General features: G+C 38.3%; 1 pseudogene across 1 annotated transcript; it reads right to left on the reverse strand.

Moving 5' to 3' along the window:
* Positions 1–903: 903 nt before the first annotated feature.
* On the reverse strand, positions 904–4,753 carry LOC308240832 (mitochondrial carrier homolog 1-like; annotated as a pseudogene). The gene is made up of 2 exons: positions 4,679–4,753; positions 904–1,432 (listed from the first exon to the last, which is right to left on the reverse strand). The product of its transcript is annotated as a mitochondrial carrier homolog 1-like (transcript).
* Positions 4,754–7,945: the final 3,192 nt, after the last annotated feature.

A 7,945-nucleotide genomic window follows, 5' to 3' on the forward strand; every position in this document is an offset into this window, starting at 1 on the left:
CTTTATTCTTTTAAAGATTATTACTGCTTTTAGGTGAGCCTGGAATAGCCTTTGGGCTAATTTGTCCCCATTACTAAGGTAATACATTTCACAGGATCTACTTGATAGCTCATATATTATATAACTTTTGGCTATGACTATGCAAATATGAACAATTTCTGGATTCATCTGTGTTCTAGGGATTGTTCTATTTACTATTTCCCCTCCTCCCAAATCACCACTAATACATTTATTTGAGGAAGAAAGGTTCAAATCTTATCAGGATCTTTTAAACTGGATAGGGCTAGAGGCAATGTCTGCCTAACTTCTGGGTGTTCACAACAGCATAGGTAACCAGATCTGGAACATGAGGCATCACCATTAAACCTATGAGCACTTAATGAGGGGACACATTCTGTGTAGTCATATGATTTTCCACTCAGAAATTCCTGCCTTCATATTAAAAATAGTGTTGAGAAAAATAAAGGCAGAACCTAGCAATAACTTCCTAGCACAGGCCTGGACATGATGGTGGTCTCATGAAAGAGGATCACACCCTACTTACAAGCAACAGAGTGGTGCTCCCAGTTGAGTTGCAGGATGAGTAATAGGACTGACTTGGGAATGACTGGGAGTGGGATCTGACATTATTAGCCCTTTCCCATACAACCTGGTACTCCAAAGGCCATTCTCTGGCCCCATGCGCAAAGCAGACTCAAAAATTCTATGAGATAAAGGGATTCTACTCCATTTCTCTAGCCTTGGCCCACCTTCTCCAGGTCTAACAGGTGACTGACCAATCCACTGGTTATAGCCTCACCTCCACCCATCTCCTACTTCTGGACAAAGACATGGCAAACATGAACACAGAAGACCATCAGGGCTGGGGCACATCTAGGTGTTGCTGGGTTGGAGTTGTCTCACCTACAGCAGCCAGGCTGAGATGGCTTGTTTTAGGACATCCAAGGCAAAGCTGGATCCTGAAGATACCCAAAGTAAAAGGAGGCTAGAGCAACAAAAGAGCTAAATCCACACACTCAGGTACTTCCAGCCTTGGATCCAGGATTTGAACATTGGGGAGTAGGGGGGAGCTCAGTCTACAGCCCACAGTTGTTGGGATCAACAACCAGCAGATCATCAACCAGCAGGAAAAGGTAGGTCAGCACACTCACTGCAATTACCATAAAAAAATTGGTGTAGCTCCAGATGGCCAGGGCCTGGCTAAGCTTAAAACCTTGGTTCTGGGTGTTTCCCAGCCCCCTCCCCGCCCTGAGGTTTCACTTATATGGTCATCCACCAGTTAGGCATTAATGAAGTAGGCCAACAGGTTACAGCCCCACAAGAAAACCACAATTCCCAGAAGGTGAGGGATAAAGCTGATAACGTGTTCCAGCAGCCCATCCTTTTTGAAAATGTTCCCAGTGGAGCTCAGCACACCACTGTACTTGGCCCCCTATCATACAGATAGGACCATAAAGCACATTGAGAATGTGAGTGTGAGGACAACAAAAAGCCTCTTTTTCCTTGCTGTAGCCTTCCACAATTTATGAAAAGCACCTCGTAATTAAACCCCAAGATTGTTAACTCCTCTTATTCAAACAGCCCATTTGTTCAAAATGCAAGACAAGTTATTTTCAAGGCTACATTCTTTGAAAAATTTATTTATTTATTTAAATCTTTATTGTTGAGAGTATTATATATGTCCCTCTTTCCCCCCCATTGACCTCTTCTAGCCTACCCTGCTCCCAACTCCAGACCCTCACCACCCTATTGTCTGTGTCCATGGGTTATGCACACATGCATACAAGTTCTTCGGTTCATCTCTTCCCACCTACCCACCCTCTCCTGCCTTCCCTCTGAGGTTCAAAGTATGTTCCATGTTTATATGTCTCTGGATCTATTTTGTTTGTCAGTTAATTTGTTCATTAGATTCCACATATGAGTGAGATCATGTGATACTTATCTTTCTCTGACTAGTTTATCTTGTTTAATATAATACTCTCCAGGTCCACCCATGATCTTGCAAATGGTAAGAGTTCTTTCTTTTTTACAGCTACATAGTATTCTATGTGTAAATATACCACAGCTTTTTTATCCACTCATCTGCTGATGGGCACATAGGTTGTTTCTAAAACTTAGCTGTTTTAAATTGCACTGCTATGAACATAGGAGTGCATGTATTCTTTATGATTTCTTAGGATATATTCCTAGACATGGGATCACTGGATCAAATGGGGGTTCCATTTTGAATTTTTTGAGGAAACTCCATAATGTTTTCTAAAGTGGCTGCACCACTTTGCATTCCCACCAGCAGTATACTAGGGTTCCCTTTTTCCCACATCCTTGTCCTCACTTGTCATTTGTTGATTTGTTGATGATAGCCATTCTGACAGGTGTGAGTTGGTACCTCATTGTTGTTCGATTTGCATCTCTGATTAATGACTTTGAACATTTTTTCATATGCCTCTTAGTGTTTTATATTTCCATTTTAGAGAAGTGTCTATTTAGGTCCTTTGCCCATTTTTTAATTGGATTGGTTGTCTTCCTTTCATTAACTTGTATGAGTTTCCTATCTATTTTGGAAATTAACCCCTTATTGAATGTGTCATTGGCAAATATATTCTCCCATGCAGTGGGCTCTATTGTTATTTTATTTATAGTTTCTTTTGTTGTGCAGAAGCTTTTTATTTTGTTGTGGTCTCATTTGTTTATTTTCTCCATAGTTCCCATTTTCCTAGGAGATGTATGGGTAAACATATTGCTATGAGAGATGTCTGAGATTTTACTGTCTATGGGTTCTTCTAAGATTTTTATGGTGTAAGATTTTCATGTCTTACATTTAAGTCTTTTACCCATTTTGAGTTCATTCTTTTGTATGGTGTAAGATGATGGTCTAGTTTCATTTTTTTTTTTTTTTGCATGTACCTCTCCAATTTTTCCAACACCATTTATTGAATAAATTTACTCCATTGTATGCTCTTGCTTCTTTTATCAAACATTAATTGATCATAATGGCATCGTTCTACTTCTGGGTCCTCTCTTCTGTAACATTGATTTATATGCTTGTTCTGTGCCATTACCAGGCTATTGTGAGTACAATTGCTTTGTAGTATAACTTGATATCTGATGTTGTGATCCCTCCAACTTTGTTCTTCTTTCTCTAGATTGCTACAGATATTCAGAGTGCTTTTTTGATTCCATAAAAAATTTATGGTTGTTTGTTCTAGGTCTCTGAAATGTGCTGTTGATATTTTAATAGGGATTGCACTGAATCTATAGATTGCTTTGGGTAGTGTGAACATTTTAATGATGTTGATTCTACCAATCCATGAATACCGTATATTATTTGAAAGGATAAACAAGATTGATGAAAATCTATCCAGACTCACCAAGAAGCAAAGAGAGGACCTAAATAAACAAAAGCAGAAATGAAAGAGGTGAAATAACAACTGACCCCACAGAAATACAAAAGATCATAAAAAAATACTATAAATGATTTTATTCCAACAAACTGAACAACCTGGATGAAATGGACATATTTTTTAAAAAATATAATCTTCTGAAACTCAATCAGGAAGAATCAGAAATCCTGAATAGGCTGATAACTACTGATGAAATTGAAGCAGTAACAAAACTCCTCACAATCAAAAATCCTGCTCTGGAAGGCTTCACAGGGGAGTTTATCCAACATTCAAAGAACACCTACCCTCCTCAAACTATTCCAAAAAATTCAAGAGGAAGAAGCACTTCCAAGCTCTTTCTATGAGACCAGCATTACCCTAATTCTAAAAACAAATAAAGCCACTACAAAGAAAGAGAATTACAGGCCAATATCCCTGATGAACATTGATGCTAAAATCCTCAACCAAATATTAGCAAATCAGATCCAGCAATACATTAAAAAGATCATACACCATGACCAAGTGGGATTTATTCCAGGGATGCAAGGCTGTTATAATATTTGCAAATCAACAAACGTGATACATCATACAAACATATTCCAAGACTAAAATCAATGCTACATTCTTGTATACCTATCCTCTTTGCTATTTTTACAACTCAGGGGTAATTTGTATCAAGGAGTCTCTAGTTAGTATAAACTCCCCCTACTTCCCCCCCAATAAGCCTCTTTTGAACTCTTTATAACTTTTACTATAAGCATGTTTTACAGGCTTGTGAAAAATACTGATAAAACACTTCCCTAGGACATCTGCAGGACTGTTTCAACCCCCAACCCTCCTCCTTTCCTTGTCACATAGCAATAGTAGACATTACCCTTTAAAAGATCAGGCCACTGTTTATTACTTGTCCTTGAAATGATTAGTAATGCACTAGCCCTTTGCCTTCAGGGAAAGTAAAATAAATTTTCTCTCTGCATCTATTTCCTCTCTCAGTTGTGAGTTCTTTTACAGCCTGCATCATCATCTCCTAGGAGGTCTGCTTCACCATTTTTCTCAGAGAAGTCTTCATGTCACCCGTGTTGGAAATCTGCATGATCTCTTCTGGAGGAAAAACGTTTTTCATGTTTTCCCATGTCACAGTGGAGAGGACATCAACTGGGGGCTCAGGTCTGGAACAGCCCTATCTTTCCATCCACTTGAACAATGTCCTTGGCAAGGTAAAGAAGTTCAGTGGATAAAGGAGCTTCCTCCCCAACACATTAGTCCCAAATGGTGGGAGGCATCGGGTCATGACCTACCTGGATGAGCAGTTTCATGTAGAGCAGTAAATGACTGAGCACTGTCATAACCATGCCCAGCACCAAAAGAGCCATGGTGGCCGGGCTGCCTGGCAGGTCAAGGATGGCACAGGTGTATGGCAGATGGTGAGCCAGACCTTGCCACTGTTGGGCAGGGAGATCCAGCTCTGCCTTTAGCCATCCCTAGGGCACTGCCCAAGTTCAGGACCTGTTCTGTATGCTTGTTCATGGCTCTTTCTCTGGTCTGGGTAATTTTCCTATGTGCATTTGTAGATAGTACTAAGCCAATAATTCAAGGTGTGAACTCTGAGAAAAAAGACACCTACTAATAAGGGTTTCTAGTGTCTAACGGGGCTCAAATTAAAAAAACAAAAAACACAAAACAAAACAAAAAAAAAACTCTTGCAGCCATTTCTACATAGTGCTTCTCACACAAATCACACTTTAGGTAGAGGCCTGCAGTAAATCATCTGTCTGCCTGTGCACTGAACTGCCTGCCTGCACTGTGTTTCTGCCACCTGAGCCAGCTATTGTAGATGAGTTCCTGGAGTCTTATTTCAACCAATAGGACTGAGGCTTTACCCATCCAGTCAGAGCTGTGCAGCTCCGATCAACCAGAGCAGCTCTATTCTGACTAATCAGAACAGTGCCTCTTGGACCAGTCAAACCGCAAGAATTTGGAATCCTCATTTGCATAAGGACAGAGCAATCAGGGACCAAGTGTGGGGATTTTAGTCCATATTAGCCAGCTCTCCGCATCCCTCCCCCAACCCCCCGCCCAGTTCTGGGAGTACACTTTCCCACTTTCCCTTTCTACCCAAGCTCCTCCCTGGTTGAGCTGAAACATCTAAGAAGATGTCTCACTACAGTAGAGCACACCAGTGCAGGCCAGAGCAGACTGGCACAGAATGAAGCATACCAGCAGAGAGCACGCCAGCTTGGAGTTGAAGAGATCATGGAGGAGCAGAGCAGAGCTGTCTATCAAGAGAGGGGCCTGGCCATGAGGTCAGGAGACTCATGGATGTGCTGTTTTTGCAGCCATGCTGTGTCACAATTTAGCTGTTTTGTACTTAATTAAGTTTCCTCCTTCAACACATCCCAAATTCGGGATTCCTGTTGGGGTTGAATTGGTTCCCACAGCCATCTGTTGATAAGGGGGACCCTTCTTCATAAGTTTTCATTTAATGTAGCTCCTACCTTTTCATTACTCTGCCCTATAAATTCTGTCTACCTTAGTCTCCCTAAATTCTGAGCTCTGTAACCTCCAATAAGTAAGAATGCTAGACTATATTTTGCTTCCTCTTTTTTTTTTTTTTTTTTTTTTTACACTAATACCTGGCAACTCTTCAGGTATTGATCTGGGGACATTTACAGAACTAATCTCATTTGTTTTTCTTTTTTTTAAGGGATCCTTTTTTTGCACTGCCTATTTTCCAATGTTTGAAAACAGTTTTTTTGTTTTGTTTGTTTGTTTGTCTAGTCTCTAATTGGTTAAGGGAGCAGAGTAAAGTCTGGTCCTGTTATTCCATCATGGCTTAAAGTGAAATACCATCACGTAGCAACTTAGTGCACATTATTCCATTTGTCCAGGCTTACAGTGTTCTGTGTGTTCTTTCACATTGGGATAATATTGTACAGATTTTCATTATTTAGACATTAATGTATTATGGACATTTATACATGTTACTACACGTTCTAACAGAATTCATCCTTCTTGTGACTCTCCCTCTAGCTGTGACTCTTTAGATTCTCTGGAATACACAGAGAATGTGTATATTTTATTAATCCTGCACTCTCTTTCCTTCTTTCTCTCACTTTTCTCCTTCCTCTCTCACAACTCTATTGTTACAACAAAGAATGTAGATTTGATCAGGAATTTCTGCTAGCCAACACAATGAATATTATTATGCTAAATATCTGGATATCAATATTGCTCTATATCTTTGTAACTCAATTCCTTATCAAAATAATTTCAAATGTTGGCCCCAGAACAAGGAGGTAGGTGGTATTTTTGTTACATCAAATTTGAGGAGCTTGAGATTCAATAAACTTAAATTGAGAGGCAATGGAATGAGAGTGTGGGCTCTTGTAGTCTGACTCTTCCTTGGTTTGAATACCACTTCTTAACCACATTGTGCTGTAGTTTCTTGTTCTATAAAATGGGCTAATAATAATATTTACTTCATAGGGTTATAAGAAATATAAAGTTAAAAATAAAAAATAATAAAAATAGTATTGATGACTTTACACATATAAAATCATTATGGCAGTGCCTGGAATATAAATCCTCAATAAGTGTTTGTTATTGTCACTTCTATAGTCAAGCATGGAGTACACATCAATTTAAGTTTAACTTTAGCTATTCTAACTGAAAGTACATAATTTTTTTTCTTTATATAAAATTATGTGACTCTATAAATTATGATTATTAAAAACCTTGATGAATTATTTTCTATTTCCTCCTTGGTTGCTAAGCTCATAAATTCATTTTGAGGTTCAGCTTAGTCAGTATGGTTCTGAGTTGTTCTCTGATGACTGTTTCCTTGCATACCACTCCATCAAAATTTAGTGAAATAATTTATATCTTTGTTGTTCTAGGGGCATTCCTTTCAATGGTTTGATACCAATTTTATTCCTTTTTCCTCATTATGGCTGAGAAACTTATTGCATATCACTAAAAATACAAATTTCACACTTCCTGATAGAAATTAATGTTTAGTGTATGGGCTTGTATATATAGAAGAAATGATGCCATGACAGTTAAAATGGATTTCAGAATTTTATATCTCTGGGTTTTCATGATACTTCTTTTGCTTTTTTTTTATTAAGTTAGGAAAGTAGAACTATTTATACTGTGTTCTATATCTAGACAAAAATCTAATTAGCTAAATCATAAGTTTAACTTTGCTGGGACCCAAACGTGGCTTAGTTTTTGGTTGCTGATATATTTAGAAACTGGATTCACTTATTTTAATTGTATTTAAATTAAGAAAAAGGAGATCAATATCTTCCATATTAAAGGAAGTAGAATGTGGGCCTCATAATCTATATACATTATTTCTTTAAAAATTCCTTGATTTTTTTCTCTTCCTTGGGAATTTGAAAATAGTTTTTGATTTTAGAAAATACCACCCTGCTAAATTTATGGTAACAGAAAATCTTATCAATCCTATCCTTTAAAAAACAATGGAATGCCTCTCTTCTACTTTTGTTTCAGAATAGGCTCTTTATCTGTTAGGATAAGGAGCTCTTGGATATCTGTTTCTT

Source organism: Plecotus auritus (assembly GCF_963455305.1).
Source record: "Plecotus auritus genome assembly, chromosome: 1".
Lineage (NCBI taxonomy): Eukaryota > Metazoa > Chordata > Mammalia > Chiroptera > Vespertilionidae > Plecotus > Plecotus auritus.